The sequence below is a fragment of the Paroedura picta genome, chromosome 5 (assembly GCF_049243985.1).
Source record: "Paroedura picta isolate Pp20150507F chromosome 5, Ppicta_v3.0, whole genome shotgun sequence".
Taxonomy (NCBI): Eukaryota; Metazoa; Chordata; class Lepidosauria; order Squamata; family Gekkonidae; genus Paroedura; species Paroedura picta.
Window position 1 is genome coordinate 39456143 of NC_135373.1, and position 26581 is coordinate 39482723.

The 26581-nt window shown below is 49.4% G+C and overlaps 1 long non-coding RNA gene across 1 annotated transcript; it reads right to left on the reverse strand.

Moving 5' to 3' along the window:
- Positions 1–1887: 1887 nt before the first annotated feature.
- LOC143839031 (uncharacterized) lies at positions 1888–25193 on the reverse strand. Its single transcript, XR_013231535.1, has 3 exons — positions 25093–25193; positions 24736–24852; positions 1888–2812 (listed from the first exon to the last, which is right to left on the reverse strand). It is a non-coding gene; the product is annotated as an uncharacterized LOC143839031 (long non-coding RNA).
- Positions 25194–26581: the final 1388 nt, after the last annotated feature.

Sequence of the window (26581 nt, forward strand, 5' to 3'; positions counted from 1 at the left end):
TCCCCGCTGCCATCCCCTGTCATGAAGCCCCTAGATGTGAAAGGGAGGGGGGAATTCAAAAGCAATTTGCTTTATGTGAAGGCAGTGGTGGCGGGTATGTGGCCGAGGAACGCAGGAGCTGTTTCAAAGCATTTCCATAAGTGAATGCTGGCAGTTCCTGGGCAGAATTTCTCCAAGCACCTGTCCTTTTGCTGGGTTGGTGGTCAAAAACATTCATACATCAATCCAGTAAGTGATCTGTTGCCTGGCCTGAATGGTTGGAAAGGGCCATGCAGGCCATGTAGTCCAACCCCTTGCTCAATGCGGGTTCAGCCTATCTTGCATTCCTTCCATCAAGACTTAAAGGCAGAGCACAATGCTTAAAATTTTTTTTTTAATTTTTTCAATACAAGAAGAGTTAGTTCTTATATGCTGCTTTTCTCTACCTGAAGGAATCGCAAAGCGGCTTCCAATCCACTTCCCTTTCCTCTTCCCACTGTACTGAATCAGCAGCTGTAGCACCAACAAGGAAAGGATGGGAAATAGTCATCTGATGGGTATGACCCAGCCGTCTGACTGTATGTTGTGCCTTGATAGTTACTCAGAAGTTGGTTCTATTGCCCCAGAATGGGGCAAGGTGCCCTGTGAGGTAGATGAGGCTGAGAGAGCCCTGATATTACTGCTCGGTTGGAACAGCTTTCTGAGTGTTGTGGCGAGCCCAAGGTCACCCAGCTGGTTGCATGTGGGGGAGCGCAGAATCAAACCCGGCTCGCCAGATTAGAAGTCCGCACTCCTAACAAAACACCAAGATGGCTCTACACCAGCTGTAGTCAACCTGTGATCCTCCAGATGTTCATGGACTACAATTCCCACGAGCCCCTGCCAGCAAATGCTGGCAGGGGCTCATGGGAATTGTAGTCCATGAACATCTGGAGGACCACAGGTTGACTACCCCTGCTCTACACTACAGTGCTTGCAATGTCCCTCAGATTCCATCTTCACCTGCTGTATTCCTTTATGTCCTGCACAGATTTGAAAGAGGGCATTGCTTTTTTGTTAGACATATACTGGGACAGAGGTGGCCATGTATTTCAAACTTAAGGGCACCACCTGGGTTTCTGTCTGTTTTGATGACTGATCTCACCCTTCCCCCTTCAAAGATGTAGCTTATAAATGCATGGCAGGGAGGGTTGAAACCTGAAGTATGGCATATCTAGCAGCTTACACTATTAACCATTTGAAAAGGCATTCCCCAAAATTATTCTCAAGCAACACAGGGGATGGCAGAGGTTTCTGTTGGAAAAATTGGGTCCAGAGGAATTAAATTGTAGCACAGTTTTAATAATACAGCTGACATGTGTGTTTAGCCTTTCTAAAAGAAATTTACTACAATAATGCAGGGAAGGGTTGCAGGAAGAAAAACAATAACAGCCTCACTCTCGCTGTCTCTAATCCATGCTTGCTCAACCAGGTTTGCATGAAACTCTGGGGTTTCTGGGGTAAGGGTTATCCAAATGGGTGCGAGTTAATTAATTTTTAATTTATTTTAAAAAATTGTTAAATATTTATTGGGTGATACGACCATATATGGTCATGTCGATTCTCCTTACTCCAATGGCCAATGATGGGCCTGGAGAGGGTGGGAAGAGGAGGTGAGGTAGGCGTGTCCACAGCTCTGCTTCCCAACCTTATTCTGTACCATTGCGCCACTTCTGGGGTTTCTCGAAGACTGAAGAATGTTTCAGGGATTTCTCAGTGGTAAAAACATTGAGAAAGGCTGCTCTAAGCTATTGCATCTGGGATGCTTGTGTAGGCAGCAAGTGGTCTATTCATATGAGAAGCCGGAGGAATAAGGGAAGATCGTAGCCACTGCTTCATAACTGTTATTTATTTTGGAAATATACGTGCTGCATCTCCAGAGTTCTGAACTCAAGGTGGCTCAGAAATGAGAAGGGCAAAAAGTGCAAAAATATAATGAAAGCAACAAAAGAACTATCAATATCAAACCAAGAAAGGACATTGAAGGAATCAGAATGTAAGGGCCCAATAATTCTATTCTATATCTAAACATTATACACAAGTAGCCACATTTTGAATCATAATTCAAAACACATACTATTGGCTCTAGATTGCATCTAAAACGTTTTTTGGGGACCAGGAGAGGAGGATATACAACTGAATTGCCATTCAAGACATGTATCTGACCAGGGTAACAGGTTGTTTAAAATTTCAAGTCACAGATATATATATATTGATTATAAAATAATTTCAACTTGGTCTAAGTTTAAGAAATAACTTGCATTTTTGTTGTATTCAGTAATATTTATATCTTGCTATAGAATAGTTATAGAACTACTGGGCGTTCACATGCTGTCTTTTGGTTCTTTATTCAATTATTTTTGGGTTAAGGGGGGCCCCCATGGCTCTTGTTATATAAAAACAGCACAAAACAACATTTAGGGCCTAGTAGTCAAATGAGGAGCTATTCGCTCAGAAACCCCCCAAACATCTATACCATGGCATGTGCAGAGGAATAATTGATTGACCTTTCAGAAAAGTCAAAGCCAACCAAAATGACATATAGACATTTTTCTTCTCCCTGAACTGGAACAGAAACTGAACCCATTCTCGGAAAGTCTGTCTTGAACCCGAAAGGAACTGTCAAGAACAAAAAATTCCGGTTCCCACTTCAAAATGAAGATTCCACTATAGAGAAACGACCGACGTGGCATTACATTCCTGGCTGCAGCCAAAATGAATCATGAGTATGCAAACCTACTGTCTGGGAAGATTGGGGTGGGTCTTGGCTTCTGTCCACAGTTCCCTTAAAAGACTGGAAAGGAAAGGGAAAAAAAAGAAAAAGGCCTGAGGCTTCATGTGTTAAAGCAAACATCATGGTTATTAAACAGTGTTTTCTTTAAAAAAAAGTTACAAATGTTCTAGCAAAAGCCCCAGTTCTTTTGATTTCATAGTGCTTATGGATTGTGACGGATGCTTTATACTGGATCAAGTTTACACCCGTTACCTACGAATCAGCACATATTTCTAAACAGGAACTGAACCGGTTCCACAAATGCTCTCATCAGCTTTGTCAATGACAAGAACTTTTTAAAAAATCTGGCGAGAGCACCACTATGCGCCTTAGGTGGAAGAGTGAGAAATTGCCATGACCTCGTGCCAAGCCACCAAAAGACGTCTCACTGCTTTCTGCCCATCTCTAACGTTAACACCACTTCAAAGAGAACACCAACACCCCCTCTGTCTGGAACGTCTCTCATCACCTTTCAAATACCCTGGAGACAGTGGTTGCTTCCACACGGGGATTTTCCCTGCATGGAGAGCAGTAGCTCTTGCGTTATTTTATTCACAACATTTATATCTCAATTTTCTGCCCTTGCAAGGGCCTCTGAGGAGGCTCAGAAATTAAAATACATGATAAGAATCACATTGAGGCAGGGCTGAATCCCAGATGATAAGAGTGAGTCCATCCCCGTCCTTGTATAATCTGGACCCCTGGTAGGGAGCCTACCATCGTCCCCAGATTTACACTTGACTGAAATAACCAGGAATAGATGAATTGAGGAATTTGGGACTAATGAGGGATTGTATGATCGCCATCTTTGCTGTTTTTGTTGTTCTTATCTGGTTTGGATTGCATTTTGTGGCTTTTTAATGCTTTTACTAGGTTGTGAGCCGCCAGAAGCCAGCTTGTCTGGGAGTGGCGGGGTAAAAATCTAATCATAAATAATAATTTAAAAATTTAAATCATCCTGCCCCCAAAGTTTACATCATTAAAGCAGTTAAAACAGAGCTAAAATATGCACAAAGACATTAAAAGAGAAGTTAAAACCTTGGTCAGGGAGGAGCGATCCCTGAGGAAACACAAAATGAAAAATGAAGTTTGAGCCCAATGGCAACTTGAATTAAATTCTGTTGACCTTGAAGGTGCCACGGGACTCAAACTTTGTCCTGCTGCTTCAGATCAACATGGCTACCCATCTGAATCTAAACAAATGGGGAGGGGGGAGTCTCCACCTGCAGAAAATGGCAACAGAAAAGGACAGACAAACCTCCCTGAGGAGAGAGTGCCAGAGCTTTGGGCCTATGACTGAGAAAGCCCTCTCTCGAGTTGCTACCCGCCTTATCTTTGAAGCAGGGCTTCTGAAGATGACTGCAGTGGTCACACAGGCTCATAATGGAGGAGGCAGCCCTACAATATGTTGGTTTCAAACCGTGTAAGGCTTTAAAGGTCAAAACCAGCACCTTGAATGGTACCAGAAATATATCGGGGCCAGGACTAGAGTGACATGGTCTCTACAACCTCTCCAGTCAACATCCTGGCTGCAGTGTTCTGTTCCAGCAATTTGCACACAATAAATGGCAGCGTTCATGCAACATTTTGAGCCTCGCTTGCAGGCTTCCTGGAAGTTTCCCCTATTAAACGGGATCGGAGGCTAACCTCTCTTTGCTGGGTACAAAGGGAGAAAATGCAGGGTAGCAGATGGTGGGTAGGAAATGTGTGTTGCAGTTTCACCACAGTCTCATTGGGGAGGGTGTGGAGCTGGATTTCACATTTCTTCCCTTTTTTGGGCCCTTTGAAGGGATTCCCTCTTCCCCAGTGGCACTGTGATGTAGTTATATAGTGTGACCCAGTTGGGAAAGGAGGGTTCTGGGCAAAACCAGAGAGTCCCATCCCCCCGCCCCCAATGTGCCTACATCACTTTTGGGCGATGTTGCATTTTTTCATAGAATCATAGAGTTGGATGGGGCCACACAGGCCATCTAGTCCAACCTCCTGCTCAACGCAGGATCAGCCTTTTTCAGGTATTTTTCCATTCCTACTCCTTGGAAGTCCCCCCCCCCACCAGCAGCTGGTCCAACAGATCAGGCACTGTAGAAGGAGCAACCATCATGGGAGCTGGTCAGGTTGCCCAAAATCTGTTCTGAGTTAACTGGTAGGAATTGTTATTAATATAGAATTATTAAACATATAAAAGGAAGGAACATACAGTAAGTTCCGCTAGAATGTGAGCTTTAATAATACGATGGGAGAAACAGGAAGGCTTCAAGAGGATTTTGTGGCTGGCGTGACCTTTTGCGGTGCCATCTCATTCCTTCTTATGGGACAATCTCTGTTACATAGCTGTCCTGAGGAATGCAGCTGCCATGTTCTTAGCAGAATTGGTTGTACTGAGAAAAAAATCAATGGGGAAGGGAAGTCCTGTTTCACCAATCTCTGGCAGTGCTTTGAAACCACACCCGTGTGTCTGTGGATGGCTATTGTGAACCTGCAGGAGTTGTGAATGTTTTTGTTGGATTACAGGAAGTGGCAGTTTAATTGTGCAAATTGTTACACTTAAGCCAATTGCATGTCTGATGCACAACAGTGATTATTCTGTCTAGGAAGAGTGCTGTTGGACGGGAAACAACATGCAATTAAGGCAACAGCATACACAATGCATAGCAATGGTACACCCAGCTTTGCAGAGGGGCTCGTGGCTGCTGATGGAGCGTTTATCAGCTGGATCAAGCTCAAGTTTCATCTAGCCAGCCAGAAGCTTCTCAGGTTTGCAAAGATGGCTCCTGAATACATGGCACTAGCAATCAGGAAAGACATAGATATCCGCAAAAATTGTGCGTGCCAAGTGCCATCAAGTCACTGTTGACTTAAGATGACTTCATGCGATTTTCAAAGCAAGAGAAAGACGGAGGTCAAGGTTTCCTGGTGCCAGCAGCTGTATAGTAACCGTGGCCCTTTCCAGACAGCCTCCGTAGTTTGTTTTGATAGCCGGTTGCTAATGGTGTTTTTTGTGTTGGTTCAGACACAGCCATTTTAGCGATGGGCTGATAATGGATTTTATCTACCTTTTTCATGCACAGCCACTTATGTCTGGTTAGCAAAGCGTGATTGAACTATTCTGTTTTCACCTCTTCTTGGCACTTCTGAATCACTGCCGTGTGCTTCCAATAGCACTGCCCTTTTTCGCTGCACAATATTCCTTTAATTTTTCCTGAACTTTCTAAGTTGAACACTATAGCGCTAGACCTATATTGCACTTTTGTGCTACAGCGACATCATTAAGATGCCTTGGCACCACTGAGATGCATTGAAAAGTGCTATATTGGTCTAGCACTATACCTAAGAATGCCATCCTCCAGGTGGGACCCGGAGATCTCCTGAAATTACACCTCATTGCCAGACTACAGAGATCTATTCCTCTAGAGAAAATGGATGCTCTGGAGGGTAGACTGTCTGGTATTATAACCCACTGAGTTCCCTGTCCTCCCAGGGCTCCAACTTCTCAAAACTCCAGGAGTTACCTAGAATAATAGAATAATAGAGTTGGAAAGGACCTCATGGGTCATCTAGTCCAACCCCCTGCACTATGCAGGACACTCACAACCCTATCGCTCATCCACTGTAACTTGCCACCCCCTTGAGCCTTCACAGAATCAGCCTCTGCATCAGATGGCTATCCAGCCTCTCAAAATTTCCAAAGATGGAGAACCCACCACCTCCTGAGGAAGCCTGTTCCACTGAGAAATCGCTCTGTCAGGAACTTCTTCTGGATGTTGAGACGGAATTTCTTTTGAATTAATTTCAAATTAATTAAAGCTGACCTGGATCTGGCAACCTGAACTATAGCGCTTAACTTAGAATGTATCCCCCCCCCCAAAAAAGTTTGAGGATCACATGGTGAAAAAGGGTGAGGAAAAAAACCCTGGTGCTGTTTGGAAGGGCCAGATCACTTCAAAGATGGCTCACTGATGGAATGAAATTTGCTGTATGAATCCTCCGTCCCTGTATTGCTTTATTCAGAACTGGATAACAATGGATAACTTCCAGTTTATGTGAAACAGCAATGTGAAGGGGGTGTTTGTTAGTGATCTCCCATCTGAGTCTGAAGCATGGCTGGACAGATCCTTACCCTGGGCAGAGTCTGCACTTACTTTGTTTATTCCATTGTCAATCCTGTTGAATTCAGATCGATTTGAACTTGGGTCTTCCTCTCCCCCCCCCCATTGAAACAGAAAAGTGTTCTGCACATGGTTTGGGTAGTTCAGAAGTGTGGGGAGCCAATCACAGCCTCTTTCTTTCTTTTCTTGGAGGGTGGGGGAGAGGATTGGAAAACAGCAGAGGAGGGAGAAAAAAAATCCAAGACTGACAGAAGTTGAGAGAAATTAGGGGCTTCTCCTTTAAGGCAAGCTTGTCACATGGGCACCTTTGGCCAATCAGGGCGTCTCTACCACAAAGGAGAGCCCAGATTCAAAACAGCCTGCTTTCTCAATCCGAATCTTAAAATATTGAGGTTTAAAAGCACTCTAAGATATCGCACAATAAAGGTAGGGTCACTCCAGATCAACCCTGCTTGTTGCCGAAGGAAAATTTAAATTGCCCCAAATCAAAAAGGAAATTATATTCTGTGTAGACAGCAGGGACTGAATCGACCTGGGATTGGAATAAAAGCTCCGTGCAGATTATACCTTGGATGCTTTAGGCTGAAGGTTGGACAAGATGGCCTGTATGGCCCCTTCCAACTCTATGATTCTGTGGCTGACCCTGCTTCATTTCCAAGATTTAATGAGATTGAGCTTGCCAGGGCCATCCAGGTCTGTGCGATTAAATTCTGATTCTCCTTCCTCTGGGAGAATCTCTACAGGAAGGGTTTCTTCTATGAGGATACCACGCTGAGAGGGACAAGTTCATTTATGGAGACTAGTATGGCTGCTACCTGCAGCCCAAAACAGAGGAAGTTTCTTGAGGAGGACAGAAACATAGAATTCCTGAAGGGAGCTGCTGGTGTTTGTGGTTATTCTAAAAAAGCATCCGCTTTGCATAGAAAGCTATGGGCATGTGACAGACCAGCACTAACTAGAAGTCACTCCTGGTTGACTCCCAAGTTTGAATGGCCAAAAGTGCATTGAATTTCCCAGACAAGGGTGAAATGGAGCAGAGATCCACAAGGGCTGCTTTTGTGTTGGGGGATGTTCGGAGAATGAGGGCAAGGTGAAAGTTGACCCGGAGAGTGGGGGCAGTGTCTGGAGGATGCCGAGGACAAGCCACTGCTTGGCGAAAAGCGCTGCTAACGTTCAGTGTGTTGGCTGCTTTCCCCCCTTTGGGATGAGCAGCCCACATAGAATCCAGGGAGGCAGCTATTCTCAGCCACACCACATGGCTGCCAGAGCCATGAAAAGCACCCTTGGGAAAGCAGAAACTCGCTTTTATGCTCTTCAGACCAGCTTTTCAAAGGGGAAAATTTACTGTATAATACCTTGCTAGAGAGCCAGTTTGGTGTAGTAGTTAGGAGTGTGGACTTGAAATCTGGCATGCTGGGTTCGATTCTGCACTCCCCACATGCAGACAGCTGGGTGACCTTGGGTACTGAGAGAGCTGTTCTGACTGAACAGTAATATCAGGGCTCTCTAAGCCCCACCCACCTCACAGGGTGTCTGTTGTGGGGAGAGGAAAGGGAAGGCAAATGTAAGCAGCTTTGAGACTCCTTCTGGTAGAGAAAAGCAGCATATAAGTACCAACCCTCCTCCTCCTCCTCCTCCTCCTCCTCCTTCTAGATGCCCTGTGCTCGCCACGCAGAAGTGGGCAATGGCAAACCATCATCTCTGTTCATCTCTTGCCTTGAAAGCCCCATGGAGGGTTGTCATACATTGATTGCGATTTTATATTCTCCTCATTGTGCCATGGAAGTTTGCTAGAGTGCCTTTGGGAGAGCCAGTTTGGTGTTGTGCTTAAGAGTGGCTGTCTCTAATCTGGTGAGCCAGGTTTGATTCCCTGCTCATCCACATGCAGCCAGCTGGGTGACCTCTGGGTAGTCACAGTCCTGCTGTGACAGAGTTGCTCTCACAGAGCAGTTCTGTCAGAACTCTCTCAACCCCAACTCCTTTACAGGATGTCTGTTGTGTGGAGAAGAAGGGAAGGAAATAGTAAGGCACTATGAGACTCCAGCTTAGTGTTGTGGCCTATAATCTGGAGAGCAAGGTTTGATTCCCCACCCCTCCACAGGCAGACAACTGGTTTACTGACCTTGGGCTGAATGGGCAGCTTTAAATATGCTGATCTTTTTGGACTGGCTGCAGCACACTGTCTAGAAGAAATGGTTTGATTTTCTTGCCCAGCTCATATTGGCATTATTTCTGCACTGTCAGCTCCTCGTGGTGCCATTTTCCTGACATTTTTCTCTTCCTTGCTGCTCCACCGTAGACCTTTTTTGAGAGCTTTGGAAAAGATGGTAATTGCATGGTGCTGGTGGGGACTCATGGGAATTGTAGTACATGGACATCTGGACAGCCGCAGTTTGGCCACCCCTGGATTCCGACTGGCAGTGGATCTCCAAAGCATCAGGAAGAGGTCTTTCAAATCACCTGCTACTTGGGCCTTTCCACCGAGGATGCTGGGGGACTGAACCTGGGACCTCCTGCATGCCAAGCAGAGGCTCTTCCACTGAGCCACGGCCCCTACAAACTCAACTGTTTGTCTCTGTCACCATTGCCGTTCATGGTAAAACAGCACATTTTCTGGGTCCATTAAAACCTCCCAAAAGGGAAGCTTGGACAGCATTTTCTTGTGGATGCCACGCCTGTACTTCCTCTTCACTGTGCCCCTTTCCTCCTCCTTGGCCGTGCTCCAAACTTGCTCAGTTGGAAACAGAAGTTCCTGCTCGGCCGTATAGTGTTTGCAGGTTCCTGGGGTTACTACAGAATATCTTGGACCTGGTGGATATTGGCCTGATCCAGAAAGGCTTTTTAGATCACAACACACAAATGAATTGCACTGCTTTCAGTGCTACTCTGTCTTCACAGACCCTATGAGTGGCTTCCATGCAACTGGAAAGACTTATTCACACCACATGGATCTTGGCCTGAAATAAGAAGCCTTCCACAGCACTGTCATGGACACCAGTGTAACCCACGAGAAAGGCTGCTGTTTCTGGAATGGGAAGTGACTGCAGATTTGATGTTGGAGCCTGTCAGGGGACCTCAGCAGGGATGCAAAGCCACAGGCTGCACCCTCCAAAGCAGCCATTTCCTCCAGGGGAACTGATCTCTGTACCCTGGAGAGGACTTGTAATTCTGGGAAAGCTCTAGGCCTCACTGAGAGCCAGTTTGGTGTAGTGGTTAGGAGTGTGGACTTCTAATCTGGCATGCCGGGTTCAATTCTGCACTCCCCCACGTGCAGCCAGCTGGGTGATCTTGGGCTCCCCACAGCACTGATAAAGCTATTCTGACCGAGCAGTAATATCAGGGGTCTCTCAGCCTCACCCACCTCACAGGGTGTCTGTTGTGGGGAGAGGAAAGGGAAGGCAAATGTAAGCTGCCTTGAGACTCCTTCGGGGAGAGAAAAGTGGCCTATAAGAACCAACTCTTCTTCTTCAGTAATATCAGGGCTCTCTTAGCCTCACCCCCTCACAGGGTGTCTGTTATGGGGAGAGGAAAGGGAAGGCGACTGTAAGCCGCTTTGAGCCTCCTTCAGAGAAAAGCAGCACATAAGCACCAACTCTTCTTCTTCCTACTTGGAGGCTGGAACCCCTGCCTACCACCAGACATATGGCTGGGATGTTTAACCATTAGCCAAGCTGCACAAGAGCCTCCCACGATACAGCATCTCCCGTGTGGCTCAGACAATGTCTAAGAACCCCTGGGGTCTTTCTCATTGTAAATTGAACACACTCCTGTGGACAGCAGGGATTCTCACAGAAAATAATACAGTCTGCTGCATCAAAGGACGGGCGTGACACTTACCTCCAACTCACGGCCCCATGGAGAAGATTCCTCCTCCTAAATCATGCCGCTAGTGCATGTACCTTGCAAAGCAGAGGGATGGGGTGGGAATGCCATTGTAAGCCAGCCCTTTTGCTAGTCCATCTATCAATTTGGAAGCCTGATAAGAGCAATTCCTCTGCTTTTCAAACATGTGCAAGTGCATCCAAAGCTTCCTTTCTAGCAGCAGGTGAGTGGTAAAGAAGAAGAAAAGTTGGCTTTTATACCCCCACTTTGCACTACCTGAAGGAGTTTCCAAGTGGTTTGCAAGTGCCTTCCCTTCCTCTCCCCACAACAGACACCCTGTGAGATAGGTGAGGCTAAGAGAGCTCTGAGAGAACTGTGACCAGACCAAGGTCAACCAGCAGGTTGCATGCGGAGGACAAGTGAGGAATCAAACCCGGTTCTCCAGATTCGAAGCTGCCACGCTTAGCTGTGACATGATGCTGGCTCTAAAAGGCACGTATTGGGCCCAAGAGGGCAAGCTCCTGAGTACCTCAGACAAACTTCAGTTCTTGCAGCCTCTTATATGCTATATGGAGAGAGTAAGACTGGCCAGAGAAGATGCAGAGGAACGTTTGGGCCATGTCAATGCGCAGCGGTTTTATCACAACTGTAATTTCCATGAGTGACTCTATGGGTGATTCCGCAGTTGTCCGCATTCTCCGCATCTCCATGTTGGCCTTTGGAGAGGCAATTTGGTTTTACACCTGACGATCCGCACTAGGGTCACCTCTAAAGGCAATTACCATGGATAAGCTTCGCTTCCTTCCTTTCGCATTAATCTCCAACCCGTGGTCTTTCCAGAGGCACGGGAAAGCCATCCCAGTTATTCCAGTCCATCTGAGGTCTCCTTGAGTGGGGTGAACTCTGAATCCCAGGTTCTAATCTCACAAGAGCCAGCCTCAACAGGACTCCTGCTTCTGCAGATTCCGCATGCTTTCTGTGGCTCACAAGGAACGTTTGCTTTCTGTTTCTTTGCAAGATTCAAGGGGGTAGCTGTGTTGGTCTAAAGCAGCAGAACACACTTAGAAGCCCAAGAGCACCTTTAAGATCAACCAAGCATCTTTCCCCATCCGGCTATTTAGAATGGCACCCTCCCCGCCTCCCGTGACACAGGAGGTCAACAGTAAATCTCGACAGAAGTCTTGCGAGACCTTACAGATGAACAAGGGTTCATTCTCACACAAGCTTTCATGAAACGGAGCCTCCTTCAACAGAACTTGGCGCCTAACCTGTAATCTCCTGAGCCAGGATCAGTAGCAGGGATTACGCTTCTGGGGGGGACGGGCTTGTTTGGAGTCCCAGAGAGTGAGAGAGGAATTAGTCACTTGGGGGGGGGGGATGGTAAGTTTCCCACGCTGTGAGTGTCAGGAGATTACCTGCTGCCTGCATTACACAGGCGCTGAAGAAAAGGTGTGAGGCGCTACGCAACCAAGGAGGAAGTTCTAGGGGGGAAATACAAATTCAGTGTCCCTCTGTCTTGGGATGCTGGTCCTTCTGGCCTCTCTAGTAAAACTGACTTCTTCTTTGCGCATTTTGCCTACTGATTGTGAAGTCCATATCTTATTAAGCCCCCTCACTCACTCCCCACCCCCTGCTAATCTTTTCTCTAAATTGGGCAATGCAAAAAAAAAAAAAAAAAAGGGAAATGAGTCACCCTTCTTGTCTCACATACCTGAAAGCCCTAAAGCTGAGTCAGCTTCCATTTAATCCAGGTGAAAGTTGAAGGAAGGAGATTTTTACCAAGGAAAGCCAGAAGGGCCACTTTGCCTGGAAGAGCCAAATTGTGTCTCACTCAGGGTTTTTTGGAAAGGAGACTCTACAAAGGGTGGACTGAGACATTTTGGCAGGAAACTGGTACTTGGGAAGCACAACCTGGCAAGGAAATTCTCCTGCCCAAGTAGGGGTCCCAACTCCTCCCACTGTTGCAATTGATCTCCAGACAACGGTTCGCTGGGAGAAAATGGCTGCTTTGAAGGGCAAGCTCTGTGGCCCTGCTGAGGTCAGTCCCCTCCCAAATTATCTTCAAGCTCCATCCCCGGAATGTCCAGGCGTTTCCGGATCCCCACTCAGAGCTGGCAGCCCTCTGCAGCTCAAGCCCCACTGACGACATGCAATGCCAAGGAGACTGGAACGGACGAACAGCTCTGCTGGGCCAGGGAGTCTGGCCTCCCATTTCCCACAGGGCCCCTCCTAGTTGAGGCTGGGGAATTCTTGGGTATTTGGTAGGGTGGGGCTTGGAGAGTAGAAGGACCTCATTGGTGGATAATGCCATTTGGAGTTCGGCTGCCAACTTCCAGGTGGGGACTGGAGATCCACCCAAGTTATAACTGTCCAGACTGTAGAGCTCACTCACTTTTAAAAACATTTCTTCCACTTCTGCTTGGCAAAATGGCTGCTCTGAAAAGTGAATTGCAGGCATTGTACCCTACTGAAGTCTCTTCTCTTTCTAAACCCCATTCTCCCAGGCTATACCCTCAAATCTCCAGGTCTTTCCTAAGCTGGATATGGCAACCCCATTTGGAGTCCCCCTTCTGAAGCAGCCATCTCCCCCCCCCCAAAAAAAAAACCCTGATCTCTGTAGTTTGTGGATCTCTTGCCATTCTGGAACATCTTCATGCCCCATCTGTAGGTTGTCAACTCTGGCCCCACCAGATTCATTGATGTATTTATTGTATTTAGACCCCACCCTTCCCCAAAGGCTTAAGACGGCTTAGGAAAGGATTATTAAAATACATAAACGAAACGTTAAATATTAGGTTTTACATTTAAGAAATAATAATAATATAACAAAACCCGTTTCCCTCTGTGCCTTTCCCCCAAGTGAAGAAAAATGGGGAGGAATAATAAATTCATACAGTTAACGTTTATTTGGTTGGATGGGTTGTAGACAGGGAGGCCAGGCAATGAATTGAAATTATTATAGGTTGACGGTTTCTAAAATCTTTTATGCCGACTGTTTGCATGCTGATTGCTTTTATAAGTTGATCTTAAATTTTGTTTTAATGGTATTTGATTCTGTTTTATATGTCTAAATGATCAAGCACACCACCCTGAGCTGGGCTGCTGGAAGGGCGGTATAAAAATGTAATAATAATAATAATGATGATGAGGAGGAGGAGGAGGAGGAGGAAGAGGATGCTTAATGCTAGAGGCCTGTAAGGACTTGCTGGAAGAGGGAATGCCCTCACAACCTTCCCCCTTCAGGATTCTGTAAATCTTCAGGGGTCGGAGAAAGCTATCCCCCCTCCCTTTCGCTGCCTTTGCTTTTTTGAACTCTCAGCTACCTCCCAACATTTTGTGTTCCTGAATCATATTCAGTCCTCCTCTGCCTCTTTCTGTCGATTTACAAAGTCGTGTCTCCTGGTACTACAGTTTCCAACTCTGGACTGGACACATCCTGGGGACTTGGGGGCGGAGCCTGGGGAGGGAAGGGTCTGGGGAGAGGAGGGATGTCAAGGTGTATAATAGCATAGAAGCCGCTGTCCAAAGCAGCCATTTTCCTAAGGGGAACAGATCTCTATAGCTGCAATTCCAGGAAGTCTCCTGGTCCCACCTGGAGGATGCAGCCCGCACCCAGGACTCTGTCGAGGCGCTCGCCCTGCCAGTGGGTGGCCCGATTCTGCTGCCCGGCACGGTGGGGGAGCCCCTCTGCTAGATCCTCATGTATGCTAGCGCTTTCCGTCTTGTTGGAGCGGTTCTCCGAGGCCGAGTCCCGGCTGCCTGGTCCGCCCTCTCTTTCGCTACCGTCGGCGGCATGTCTGTCTGGAGCGGAGGCTTCCCGAGAGATAATATTTCCTCAGGCTTTGCATCCGAGAGGCTTCATGTGCCTCACGCAGCTAATCCCCTTCTCCCCGCTTCCCGTTGCATTTAGACAAAAGAGAATTAACTGGGAGCGACAGAGACTGCTTGGATCAAGGGCTTTTCTGGGTCAGAGGACTGGAACAGCGAGGGGAGGCAAAAAAGAAACATTGGCTCTGGGTGTGTGTCTGTAGGCCTGTGAATGTGGGTCTGACGGGCAGGGAAGAGGATGTGAACAGTCTTGGGGGGGGGGCAGGGGGAGAGGTCCAAGCACCAAGGAGCGGGAAAGGGATCCGAGTCCAAGGCTTAGGGCTTGTTGGTTTAACTGAGATGCCGTTTGTTCAGAGGGGATAAGAAGAAAGCAGAATTCCCCCCTGCTGGGTTGTTCAGGCGGCAAACCAGTCAAGACCAGGGCAGGACTGTGGCCCGCTCTGAAGGGCTGGGCGGCAGGGATATGGCTAGATCAAGAAGGGTTGACGATTCGGGCTTGGGAATTTTGAGGGTGGAGCCTGTGGAGGGCAGGGATCTCAGGAGGGTGTAATTGCCATAGAGCTTGAATTGCCAACCTCCAGGCAGGGCCTGGAGTTACAGTTGCTCCAGTTCCCCTGGAGAAAATGTCAGCTTTAGACTGCAAACTCTAATTTGACCATGTCTTCCCCATCCAGCCTTGGCCTGGAGTCCTCCTGGAATTACTGTAATCTCCGGACAGGGTTGCCCAGTCCTGCCTGGCACCTGGTGTGGGGTGGGGTGGGGGTTAGGGTTACCAGATCCAGGTTGGGAAACTCCTGGATTTGGAGCCTGGAAAGTGCAAGGACCTCAGTGGGGCATAATGCCATAGAATCCTCCCTCCAAAACACCCATCTTCTCAAGAGGAACCGATCTCGAGACAGGCTGTAATTTGGGGCAGTGGTCCCCAACCTGCGGGCCGCGGCCCGGCGCCGGGCCGCAAAGGCCATGGCGCCGGGCCGCGGCTCCCTCTCCCCGCCCCCCCCGCAGTAAAAAACTTCCCAGGCCGCAAGCTTGCGGCCCGGGAAGCTACTTACTGCGGGAGGGCGGGGAGAGGGAATCAGGGCCGGGCCGCGCCCGTGCAGGCCGCGCCCGCTCGGCCCGATCCGCGGGCACGGCCCGCGGGTGCGGCCCGATCCGTGGGTGCGGCCCGCGGGCGCGGCCGGGCGTGGCTCGCGGGCGCGGCCCGAAGCATGGGCGTGGCCCGCGCGGGCGCTGTCCCTGCGGGCGCGACCCGATGCCCTGCCGGTCCCCAGCCTAATAAAGGTTGGGGACCACTAATTTGGGGGATTCCCAGATCCCACCTGCAGGCTGGCCTCCCTATCTCCAGACCTCGGAGATCCGTTTCCCTGGAAGAAATTGATTCCTTCAGAGGGCGGATTCTAAGGTATTATATCCCTCTGAGGTCCCTCTCCTCCACAAACCCCATCCTCTCCAGGTTCCATCCCCAAATTTCCTTATCCGGACTCTGCATCCCTAATCCACCCTCCAAAGCCAGCATTTCCTCGGGGATAACTGATCTCTACAGTCTGGAAGTCAGCTGTGATTCCGGGAGAGCTCCAGCCCCCACTGGGAGACTGGCAACCTGAAGGCAAAGTAAAGAGCACAGTCTAGTTCTGGCTGCAGGGCCAGTTCTGCCCCTCACAGATATCAAAGCCCTAACCTCGCACAGGAAATTAACGGGCCTCTGCTAAGCCCCAACACCCTCCCCAGGGCTTTCTGCATTTTCGAAAACTGCTGCCCTGAAGAGGCAAGAACGGTCAGGGCAACACTCTCATATTGAACAAAGGAAGGTGCTGGGACATAAACCATCTTCTCCTGGATGCACCAGAGAGGGGGCAGGATGTACCCAAGCAGCGTCCTGCAGTGCCATGCTGTCACATCCAGCAGTGTAATCGAAAATGACACCACCAGCATTGCGGAATGCTCTAGGATTCACTCAAAACACGATGGTGGAAACTCCTGGGAGCTTTAGAAAATCATAGGGCAGCGGTGTCAAACATATAGAGGCCAGAACCAGCCCATCCAGGGCTCTTATCCAGCCCATGAGCGAATGGTCATGACCTCTATTGCCAGATGACAGAGGCTGTGCATTACGTCACTGTAGGGCCAGCTTGGTGTAGTGGTTAGGAGTGCGGACTTCTAATCTGGAGAGCCCAGTTTGATTCCCCGCTCCTCTTCCACATGCAGCCAGCTGGGTGACCTTGGGCCAGTCACAGTTCTGTCAGAATTCTCCCAGCCCCAGCTCCCTCCCTGGTTGTCTGTGGTGAGGAGAGGAAGGGAAGGCAATTGTAAGCCGCCTTGAGACTCCTCTGAGCAGTGAAAAGTGGGATATAAAAAACAATTCTTCTTTTGCAGTACTGTCCCAGTACTATTGAGTAACGGGCCAGGGAGGTGGGAAGACAGGCATCAGGGAGAGACCTTAAAGGAAATACTCAGGTGGGTCGCCATGTTGGTCTGAAGCAGCAGGATGCCATTTGAGTCCAGTTGGTCTTGAAGGCTGGACACAAACTTTGTTAAGGAAACGCAAGCGTTAATGTTTTAAGGGTGTTTGTATTTGGAGTAAAAGAATCACACTGGTCATTGGGCTTGCCTGTTAGTGTCCTTTACAAAGTCTATATCTTCCACACCAAGCATTCCATTTTATCACACACATGGCCCAGCCTGAGAAAGTGACATTTATCTCACATCCAGCTCTCATAACAAATGAGGTGGACACGTCTGCTGCAGAGATTCCTGGAGCACCCTGTCACTTGTTATTTATTAAATTTCTAAACCACCCTCCTGAGAACGGCTCAGTGCAGTGTACATACACAAATCATCAGCAACGACAGTTAAAACTTGGTGCCTTCACTCCTGGTCAAGCAGTGAGAAGTGACAATGTGATGTTTAGGGACACCATTTTGCCCCTCCTTTCTCCCCCACTTCCCTATGAGCAGCAGTATCGGATGAAAAACCGTCTGTCCAGCAGTTTGTCCAGCTTAATTCTGAGCGGTGAGCAAAAGTCAGTACATATCTAGAAGCGTTATTTTTCTAATCCTTCTGGCCTGCATCAGGTCTGAGCTCTGACACACAGAGGAGTTATTTGCTCTATCTGCAGACCTTGCCTCGGGGCTAGCTCAGTCACACACGCAAATGCACACACTGAGGCCCATTCCACACAGGGGGTCTGCCCCAGATTCAGTGCTGATGGCAGGCGGGTTCTTTTCTGCCTTCACTGCAGCCTAGTGGTGCATCCCTGCTTTTGCAACTTTCCCTAGACCTTTCTCAAGCCGCCTTTACTCTCAAGTTTTGGGAAAGATCGTAGTGAAACTTACTTTGGACACATCATGCGATCAAACTCGCTAAAGAAAATAATTGATGCTTGGCATGGTCAGCGGCAAAAGAAAATGTGGCCACCAAAGGATCCGTTGGCTCGACACGATCAAAGCTGATACAGGGATGACCATGAACCAAACTAAAAGAAGCAGTCAGAGACCGGAGCGCACGGCGAAGACTTTCCTACAGTATCGCCGAGAGTCAGACACGACTGAACGGATGACAACAACAACAATAGTGAAACCTGGGTGGCTGGTGTGTGTGAAAATCCAGATTTTCCTGCCTCGATAGTAGCCATTTTCCATGTCTATCCTTGGTGGGAGCAATGTCCCTCACCGCTGGGGGACTTGCTTATTTTTAGACAAATTGCACAAGATTTTTGCCCTTTCCATTGTGACGATATAAGGGGAAAGATGGATCTCTGCAGTGGAAGGAGCTACAGGCTTACTTAAAAAAAATGAAAACCGGGAATTGAGCAACTCATATTGCTATAAATTATAGTAGTGCTGACTAAAAGAAGAAAAGAAACTGCAAATGCCCTGGGGGCATGGGACAGGCCAGGTCAACCCAATTTCACCCCTACAGCACAATTTCAGTGCACTATCCAAGGATGTGTACGCTCCATTTCAGAATTGCGCACCAGAAGGAATTTCAGGAGGTAAACCTTTTCTCACCCCCTGCTCTGCTTGGCCTCACAGCTATCTCTGCCTCATAATGAGATGCCTGGAGCTGGGCCCTTGCCCAGACTCCCTCAGGGCAAGGGGAAGGCCCTCTGTGCAGACTCAGAGGCACCCTGTTTGTGATTTCAGTCATGCGCTGTGAAGCCGTGTGATGAAAGATGCCCCTTAGCTGCTACATGAGGCACCCCTACTCCAGCCCTGAGATTTCAAGTGTTTCGACACCCCTCTCTTTGCCTCAAGAGGGATTCTCTTTCTCCCTTTATCTGTCAGCTCCCCCCTCCCCTTTTGAGAGATGAAGGGTGGGAGGTGGTGGCCATGGTAGGGGGTGTCTGACGACAGTTGTTTCCATGACGACAGCGGTAACCTTTTCCTTGGGTTTCCATGGCAACCATTCAGGGCTTAGAAAGCTTCCTTGTCCCAAGTCCCCCTCCTTTCCCCACCAAGCAGTATCAATCCATTGACGCAGAAATGGCGGCTGCCTTTGGGAGGAGGGGGCATTGTCTAGGGCCTGCCCTTGGATCCACTTGGAGGGGAAATCTTGACAGAGGGCGGTGGCTGGTTTATGGCGGCGGAAGGCCGAGCCCTGTTTGGCCTACACAGAGGCACTGGCAGTGCCATTCAAAAAAATGGCCCCCATGATGTCATTGCCGTATTTCACAGGGAAATGTGCAAGTTCCACTGCTCTGCCATCCCATTTTTACAGTGCTGTGCCATAATCACACGCAGCACATTTGAAAATGCTAAATAGGGTAATATTCTCTATTGCTATTGTTAAAACCCGCCATGATTTGGCCAAAGGTTTGGGGCATCATTGTTATCAATGACTTGGATTGAAGTGTGTGTTTAAAAGCTCCCCTGATGTAGGGCTGCCAATACAGAGTGAGGAAATCCCTGGAGTCTTGGGCTCAGTAGCTGGAAAGGATGCTCGGTGAGGGCGTCATGTTACTCTAGGATATCTGTTTCTCCTAGTCTCCATGGTAGTTCCACCCTCCAAATCTGCCATTTCCTCCAAGGAGAATAAATCTTGGTGGGACTGGAGATCAGTCGCCAATCCAGAAGAACTCCAGGCCCCACCTGGAGGTGGCAACCCTCTTCTCAACAGCCGCAGCACCTCTAAGGGGAGAAGTAGTCCTTTTCATAATCAATAGCATCCGCCACCCACCTTCTGTTGGGTATAAATACAACTGCCAACTGCATGGAACGGTTCCTGCATCTGATGAAGCGAGCTTTCGCTCACGACAGCTTGTGCCTCAAAAAATTTGTTAATGATAATGAAAAACTCTTCTGTTCTTTTGGCTGCAGCAGATGAATGCAGTGACCCTCTCTAGCATTCGTCATCATCATTCAGATAGCCTCTTAACAAATATTATATTAAAAGGTCTGCAGAGCTGTCCTCTGTCGTGCGGTGGGGAGGGGGATGCTTGTGTCGTGGTCAAGATGAGCCACGTTTTCTGATGCAAGCAGCAGCGTGCCCAGCTTGGTCTTGGCAGATGGGCTATTCGTTTTCCCTTCCCAAGACGAGAAGCCGCATCCGCATTCCTGGCTGGAGGAGGGTTTTCCTGTGTGCGCGAATGATGGCAGAAGAGGCAGGGCACACTGTTGGGGGACCTGGGACTGGGGGCCTTTGTTGCGTTTTGATCTGAACATCTAGCAGAACTCGCCTAAAGGAGCAAAGGAGACAACTGTCTAATTTGGGGGGGGGGTGGAAACCTGAAAGCCATACAGGTTTCAAGGCAAGAGACATGTGGAGGTGGTTTTCCATTCCCTGACTCTGCACAGCAACTGTTGGTGGCTTTCCCATCCAAACACCAACCAGGGCCCATTCTGCACACATAGGATAATGCACTTTCAATGTGCTTTCGCAGCTGGATTTTCCTGTGCAGAACAGGAAAATCTACCTCTAAAGTGCATTGAAAGTGCATTATCTATTGTATGCAGAATAGGCCAAGGTTTGACCCTGCTTAGCTTCTGAGATTTGATGAAACTGGGCTAGCCTGGGGCAATTTTTCTAATTTTAGAGGAGCAATATTCCTGGGGTCCCTCCTGAAGCTCTATCCATGTCCCAAAACAAGAACCATGGAAGCACACGGAGACAACTGAACCATTCATGGACTGGGATATGTTGCCTGTGTTATGTGGAATATTGTCTCAAGAGCCCTCTCATATTGAGGACACACAGCAATAAAAGGGAGGAAGGGGTTAGGGTTACCCATTCTGGTGCAGGGCAGTCTTGGAGATTTGGGGATGCATTCTGGGAAGGGAGGAATTGGGGGAGGGGCTCTTCAGGGGTGTGATTCCCTCCTCTCCACCTTCTGAAGCTGCCCTTTTCCTTCGGGGGGACCTCCAGACCCAAATGGAAGGATGGCGAGCCTAAAAGATACAGGCACGGCCAATGTGTTTAGTGTTCTCCCCCTCTAGAAACTCCAGGCTGCAAGCATAAGGTTCTTGGGAAGTCTCCTGGGCAGGCAACGACCTGCCCTCCAAGTGTTCCTGGGAACACGAAAATAAGTTTAGAATACGTCAAAGAAGGGATGCAGGGGGAGGGGATCGGGTTGTTTAGAGTGGCCCATCTATGAACGGGATGGCCCAGGCTGTCCTGATCACATCAGACCTTGAAAACGAAGCAGGGTTGTCCTGGTTAACGCTGGAAGCCCAGGGTTGTTACACAGAGGCAGGCAACAACAAACCATCTCGGCTTGTCTCTTGCCTTGAAACTCCTACAAGAACGCTGGAAGTTAACTTGATGGCGCTTGCCACCACTAGAAGGCTATTTGATCTTGGAGATGGGTGGGTGAAGCCTGCGAAGTACAGGGTTTGAGGAGGGACCTTAATACCATGTCGCCCCACCCTCAAAACCTGCCATTTTCCCCAGGGGAATTGAACTCTGCAGTCCAGGGACCCATTGCAATTTGGGGAGATCTCTCGGCTCCACTTGGGGGTTGGCAACCCAAGCGGGTAGCATGCAACCCTGCTCCCCTGACTCTCGTTGGAGTCTTCTCCAAAGGATGTACATTTCAGGATTGCACATCCTAGCCCCCCTGTGGACTGTCTGATACGCAAGCAGCAAATGCTGCCGTGGTCTGAACATTCAAATGCAGCAAACCCCACGGGTCCGCCAGCATCCCCAGATAGCGCCTGCTCCGTGTCTGCCACGCTGGGCCAGTCCTGACCTCTGCTGCTGGCTCTATGGGTCGGGGCTTGGTCTTCTTATCCCTTTGTGGGTGGGGGAGTGAAATTAACACTGCGCCTGAACCCCTCTGTTAATTATTCCGGCGGGCTATATTTAGCTCTCTGGCTGGGTGGAGGTCTCGAGGCCAGACGGGGATGGGAGGAGAGAAAGCGCCCACACTGTGAGGCTTGAAACAAAGCCCTGCATACACTTTAATTAATTTACAGCACTTAACCAGCCTTTCTCTTGGAAAAGACCGGCGGGGAGGGGGAGGAGGGAGGAGGGGAGGGTCACCCCCGTCCCCCTTGCTTTCCTCTCCTTCCTTGCTCTCCCAGAGAAGCTGACTCTGCCTGCAACCCTGTCCAACAAGGAGAACAAGGCTGGCGGGAGGGACGGCTTGCCAGCACTGCGGCTGTGCCCTTCGCAGCACATCGATCTGCAAACATTAGCGAGCGATAAAGCCAGCCGCCGTGCCGTGAGCGCGGTTTCGCCTGCCGATTTAGGCCCGTCAAGCTGTTGCTAGAGGCTGAGACGCCGGCCAGGTCAAGCTGGTGCTGTCGGCTTGCTGACAACTCAGTTTGGCAATTAGGCGTTGGACTTGGTGGGCAGGGGGGTTGTTTCACGAGGCACAACGGGGACTGTGCCGTGCAGGAGAGAGGCCTGCCGAGGGCCATGCAGGCGGGGGCTCCTGCCCGGGGCCCTCTTCTCGAAGGACACATCACGACATGTGGCTTGCCAGACAGGATATGGACACGTCGGCCTATAAAGGGAGGCTGGCAACTGCTTGCCACCTGTCCCCTTGGAGTCCGGCCGTAGCCGTTGGCTGGTCTTGCAGTGACGTCATAGAAAGCTCACAGATACGCTTATCAGCTCTGCAGGAAATAGGCAACAATATTATGTGGGCAAACACTGCAGCTTGTGTAAGGGCTGCGGAGCTGGGGGAGGAGGGGCAGAATCAGAGGGGTGTAACCAGGAGGAGTAGGAAGGCAAGTCGGGAACCAGGAAGTGGAGGCAAAAAACCCCTTTGGAATTGAAATGTTGTTTACATTGTGGAGGCCGGTTGGACAGGAGTGGTCCTAGACATAAGAAAGCCCTCCTCTCACCACAGCCTTACGGTTGCCAACCGCCAGGGTGGTAGCTGGAGATTTCTCGCTATTACAACTGATCTCCAGGCAACTTGGAGAAAATGGCCACTTGGGAAGGTAAGCTCTATAACATCACACCTCATTTAAGTCCCTCCTTTGACCAAACACCGCCCTCCTCAGGCTCCACCCCTCAAATCTCCAGGTATTCTTGCTCCAGGAGCTGGCAACCCTACCACAGATGTTTGGTTGGTGAGGGAGGACTTCCCAAGCAGCAAACACAGATTCCAGATCAAGCCCTCAACACCTTTCTTCTTAGACACAAAGCGCCATCAGTAGAGAGCTGGTGGAAACCAGAGTTATCATGGAAATGAATTCTGCACTGGAAAAAAACCTCATTCCTTTACCGAGGGTTTTTTTGAAAAGTGCTGCTGCACACAGCAGAGTAGATTCTATAAGTGTGAATGAATGAATCAGCATCTAGCACAAACGCTGCTAGTTCCAAGAGAGAATCAATGTAGACCTGTCACAACAGAGGAGTGCAGAAGGCATCAGTGCCAGATGCACGCAAACCTTCCTTTGCAGCATTTAATACCACGAGTTCCGAACCTGATTTCTTCCCTGGAGGAGTGGAGAAGTGTTCCAGTTCGTGGAAACAGTTATGTGGAGGAAAGTGCTGGCCCTTATCGCTTCAAAAGTATATTGGATGTAAGATCACCCCCTAAAGACCCTCGTAATGAGTGGGATAGCCCAGGCTAGTTGAATCTCATTAGATCTCGGAAACTGTCGGAATCAGAATCGCAGTGCTGGGAGAGACCACAAAGGGCCATCCAGTCCATCCCCCCACCTTCTCAGGGACCTAAAAATCACACACTCCTGATGGGAGCTCATTTGATCTCCTCCTAAGAACTTCCAACAAAGGAGACTCCACCATCCTCCAAGTGCGGACTTCTAATCTGGCGAGCCAGGTTTGTTCCTGTGCTCTCCCACATGCAACCAGCTGGGTGACCTTGGGCTTGCCATGGCACTGATAAAGTTGTTCTGACCAAGCAGTGATATCAGGGCTCTCTCAGCCTCACCCACCCCACAGGGTGTCTGTTGTGGGGAGAGGAAAGGCAAGGCAATTGGAAGCTGCTTTGAGCCTCCTTTGGGTACAGAAAGTGGCATATAAGAACCAACTCTTCTTCACGTCACTTCATGAATGTTTAGCACACACATATATACACCCTGGTTGAGAAAGCCTGCCTTATAGGCTCACCATAAGTCAGCAGTGACTTGGTGGGGCTTTTCACCATTACAGAGTGGAATAGTTGAAGGGGTGCTCTGAAGTTCTAAAAAACTTCAAGAAGGTTGGAATCACACTCCCCCCCCCTCCCAAATACATTCAAACTCCCCCCACCAGTGGAGTTTCCCACAGTCTGGCTACAAATCCAAGCACGAGGACCCAATGTCAGAGACGAGATTACAGATGTGACAAAGACTTGAAGAACGAGTCTGCTCACTCATGTTGTGAGGAGACGAGCTGCCCCCCCCCCGCCCCCTTCCTACAATGGCTTGGCCCAGCACCAGAGACTCCAATGAAAACTTTAATTACTAATTCAGGAGTTCTCGTCTGGGGAAAAGAGCCAGGAGCAAGAGGGGAAGTCCTTTGGAGAACCTGGCAGCACCTCGAAGCGCCTGTGGGGTTTACTGCCGCCACGGCTGCCGTGAGGAGGTTGACATGCCGATTCAAGTGCAGGAGGCTGGAGGGCCCAGACGGAAAGAGAAAGCAGCCCTCCAAGAGGACCAAGGGGCAATTGTGCATGTCACCGTGCAAGGGCCTTCTGTGCTGGGACGCCAAAGCCACCCTGCAGGGGGCGGGGAGGGAGGGTAAGTGGAAAAGGGGGTAGGCACTCCCTGGTTGGTTTCTGAAAAGGTGGCTTACCTTTGGACTGCAGAGCCTGGACCCTTCAAGCCATTCGACGGGAAGAAGGCTATGCTCAGTGTGGGGGCGGAAGAAGAGACTCTGTATACACTCAAAGGCACCCACTTGTTCATATACCTGTGCAGGTGAAAGCAAACGGTGGGAGTTCTGCCTCTGTGAGCTGAGCACAAAGAAAGAGCAATTGATCCCTTGGGGGAGTGGAGAAGGGAGGAATGGGCCTCCTAAGAGCGATGGGAATTCCTCCTCTAGCTATATTCATGTGCTGCACATGTGCTCTGCATTTGTTGGGGACAGGGTGGATGGGTTCATTTTGGATTGCATTGGACCCCCCCATTTTATTCAAAGCCAAACACGTACCTTTTCTGAGCCGAACTGGGTTTGACAGAACGATGCCCTGTCCCTGGCTGCGATTCGGAGACCGGTGATGCTCTGGCGCCCACTAGTGCTGGTGCTGGGGAGCAGCTTGTCTCTGGCGGGGAATCTCCGCCAGCTGCGAGCCAAATCTCTCACTTGAACTTTTGCTCCGTCTCACCTGTGCAACAGTTCAAAAGGATGACTGGCTCCGGGATTTGAAGCGCTGCCCCCATAGGCAGGGATTAACATCTTCTGCTGTAGTAAAAGCCATTTGCAAGGCACGTCTGCTTTCCAGGTAGCCTGAGCATTCAGGGTGGGGGAGAGAGCTAGGGGGTCATGCACTTGTAGGACTGAGGCTGCTCCAACCCATCTGGGGCATTTGCTGGCTTTCCAGTCTTCAACACACACACACACACACACCACCCCGCTCCCTGCCCCCTGCTATGCAAGTGTGTGAAAGATTCATTTTACAGAAGAAGAGCTCAGGTTAGCAGACATTTATTGACTGAAATGATGCCCACCTTTCCTCTTGGCTTAAGGAAGCTTGTTCAAAGGTGTGCATGCACAACACTCTGTGGTCAGTGGGATGCAACAGACACGATCCCTTCTAAAGCTCTGCAAGCTGCACAGATGACCCCTTCTAGAGCTTTAAGAGCAGACCTGTTCCTGGGAAGAAGGACTAGCCACAAGCACCACCTAGGATAGCAAACTGGATCCTCCACGGTCAAGAGAGTGCTGCTTCTTAGTACTCTGCTTTCTACCACCCAAGGAAGTGTCACAAGTGGCTTACGGTCGCCTTCCCTTCCTCTCCCCACTTACAGACACCCTGTGAGGTAGGTGGGCCCGAGAGCTCTGACAGAACTGGGACTGGCCCAAGGCCACCCAGTTGGCTGCATGTGGAGAGAAATCAAACCCAGTTCTCCAGATTCAAAGCCGCTGCTCTTAACCAAGACATCAAGCTGGTTCAGAAGTGGCAGAGAAATACCTGGGCTGGCTGCTGCATTTGTGCAGATTATGGGCTTCCAAAAGGGCACCTGTGTGATCCCTGCCAGAAACAGGGTGCTGGAATAGAAGGACTCAGCCAGGCTCTTAGGCGCTTCGTGAGTGCTGGGCGTGATCAAAGCTGAGAGTGCTGTGGAAGTGGCTGCCGTGTTGGACTGCATGTGTGGAGATCAACTTTCAGATCAACACTTGGCCCAGTCATTCCCCTCAGCACACTTTGCCAGCCTAACCTACCTGTCAGGGTTGTTGTGTGAACAAAATGAAAGGGGGAATGTTCTAAGCCACTTTGGGTCCTCACTAGGGAAAAGGGGGTCAAGCAACAAATGCTTGTCTTTTCACACAAGCTTTAACAAACACATCTGGGGATTAGAAGCAATGGCAGCCAGATGAATGTTTCGACCCTGGAACCCTTTGAAGTAAACAACTGAGAGGATTCCCTGTCCTCCAGAGCTCAGCAGAAGTCATTTTGGGGCTAATGGAAAAGCAGCCA